The sequence below is a fragment of the Heterodontus francisci genome, unplaced genomic scaffold (assembly GCF_036365525.1).
Source record: "Heterodontus francisci isolate sHetFra1 unplaced genomic scaffold, sHetFra1.hap1 HAP1_SCAFFOLD_64, whole genome shotgun sequence".
Lineage (NCBI taxonomy): Eukaryota > Metazoa > Chordata > Chondrichthyes > Heterodontiformes > Heterodontidae > Heterodontus > Heterodontus francisci.
The window spans coordinates 725560-728711 of NW_027140221.1; positions in this window are offsets into that span (position 1 = coordinate 725560).

Here is a 3152-nt window from a genome sequence, read left to right on the forward strand (position 1 = left end):
ACCCACTCAGTGACTCTCCCCGTGCAGATAATGTAATAGCAGAGACACTCAGTGACTCTCCCACTGGAGATGCTATAACAACAGACGCACTCGGTGACTCTCCCTGTGCAGATACTGTAATACCAGAGACACTCATTGACTCTCCCACTGGAGATACACCGATAACAGACACACTCAGTGACTCTCCCTGTGTAGATACTATAATAACAGACCAACTGAGTGATTCTCATTGTGGAGATACTATAATAACAGACCCAATCAGTGACTCTCCCTTTGGAGATACTATAATAACAGACCCACTCAGTGACTCTCCCTGTGGAGATACTATAATAACAGACCTACTCAGTGACACTCCCTGTGGAGATACTATAATAACAGACCCACTCAGTGACTCTCTCTGTGGAGATACTATAATAACAGTCCCCGTCAGTGACTCTCCCTGTGGAGAAACTATAATAAGAGACCCACTCTGTGAATCTCCCTGTGGAGATACTATAATAACAGAACCAGTTAGTGACTCTCCCTGTGGAGATATTATAATGACAGACCCACTCTGTGACTCTCCCTGTGGAGATACTATAATAACAGTCCCAGTCGGTGACTCTCCCTGTGGAGATACTATAATAACAGACCCACTCTGTGACTCTCCCTGTGGAGATACTATAATAACAGACCCACTCAGTGACTCTCCCTGTGGAGAGACTATAATATCAGACCCACTCAGTGACTCTCTCTGTGGAGATACTATAATAACAGACCCACTCAATGACTCTCCCTGTGGAGATACTATAATAACAGACCCACTCAGTGACTCTCCCGGTGGAGATGCTACAATAACAGACCCACTCAGTGACTCTCCCTGTGGAGATACTATAATAACAGACCCAGTCAAGGACTCTTCCTGTGGAGATACTATAATAACTGACCCAGTCAGTGACTCTCCCTGTGGAGATACTATAATAACAGACCCACTCAGTGACTCTCCCTGTGGAGATAGTATAAAATCAGACCCACTCAGTGAAAGTCCCTGTGGATAAACTACAATAACAGACAACCTCAGTGACTCTCCCTGTGGAGATACTATAATAACAGACCCAGTCAGTGACTCCCACTGTGGAGATACTATAATAACAGACCCACTCAGTGACTCTCTCTGTGGAGATACTATAATAACAGACCCAGTCAGTGACTCCCCCTGTGGAGATACTATAACAACAGATCCACTCAGTGACTCTCTCTGTGGAGATACTATAATAACAGACCCACTCAGCAACTCTCCCTGTGGAGATACCATAATAACAGACACACTCAGTGACTCTCCCTGTGGAGATACCATAATAACACACCCACTCAGTGACCCTCCCTGTGGAGATACTATAATAACAGACACACTCAGTGACTCTCCCTGTGGAGATACTATAATAACAGACCCTCTTAGTGACTCTCACTGTGGAGATCCTATAATAACAGACCCACTCAGTAACTCTCCCTGTGGAGATACTATAATAACAGACCAACTCAGTGTCTCTCTCTTTGGAGATAATATAATAACAGACCCACTCAGTGACTCTCCCTGTGGAGATACTATAATAACAGACCCAGTCAGTGACTCCCCCTGTGGAGATACTATAATAACAGACCCACTCAGTGACTCTCTCTGTGGAGACACTATAATAACAGACCCACTCAGTGACTCTCGCTGTGGAGATACTATAATAACAGACCCACTCAGTGCCTCTCGCTGTGGAGATACTATAACAACAGACCCACTCAGTGACTCTCCCTGTGGAGATACTATAATAACAAACCCACTCAGTGACTCTCCCTGTGGAGATACTATAATAACAGACCCACTCAGTGACTCTCCCTGTGGAGATACTATAATAACAGCCCCACTCAGTGACTCTCCCTGTGGAGATAATATAATAACAGACCAACTCAGTGACTCTCCCTGTGGAGATACTATAATAACAGACCCAGTCAGTGACTCTCCCTGTGGAGATACTATAATAACTGACCCAGTCAGTGACTCTCCTGTGGAGATACTATAATAACAGTCCCAGTCAGTGACTCTCCCTGTGGAGATACTATAATAACTGACCCAGTCAGTGACTCTCCCTGTGGAGATACTATAATAACAGACCCAGTCAAGGACTCTTCCTGTGGAGATACTATAATAACTGACCCTGTCAGTGACTCTCCCTGTGGAGATTCTGTAATAACAGATCCACTCAGTGACTCTCCCTGTGGAGATACTATAATAACAGACCCACTCAGGCACTCTCTCTGTGGAGATACTATAATAACTGACCCAGTCAGTGACTCTCCCTGTGGAGATACTATAATAACAGGCCCAGTCAGTGACTCTCCCTGTGGAGATACTATAATAACAGACCCACTCAGTGACTCTCCCTGTGGAGATATTATAATAACAGACCCACTCAGTGACACTCCCTGTGGATATACAATAATAACAGACAACCTCAGTGACTCTCCCTGTGGAGATACTATAATAACAGACCCAGTCAGTGACTCTCCCTGTGGAGATACTATAATAACAGACCCACTCAGTGACTCTCTCTGTGGAGATACTATAATAACAGACCCACTCAGTGACTCTCGCTGTGGAGATACGAGAATAACAGACCCACTCAGTGCCTCTCCCTGTGGAGATACTATAATAACAGACCCATTCAGTGACTCTCTCTGTGGATATACTATAATAACAGACCAACTCAGTGACTCTCCCTGTGGAGATACCATAATAACAGACACACTCAGTGACTCTCCCAGTGGAGATACCATAATAGCACACCCACTCAGTGACCCTCCTGTGGAGATACTATAATAACAGACCCACTCAGTGTCTCTCCCTGTGGAGATGCTATAATAACAGACCCTCTTAGTGACTCTCCCTGTGGAGATACTATAATAACAGACCGACTCAGTGACTCTCCCTGTGGAGATACTATAATAACAGACCCACTCAGTGACTCACCCTGTGGAGATACTATAATAACAGACCCACTCAAAGACTCTCCCTGTGGAGATACTATAATAACAGACCCACTCAGTGCCTCTCGCTGTGGAGATACTATAATAACAGACCAACTCAGTGACTCTCCCTGTGGAGATACTATAATAACAAACCC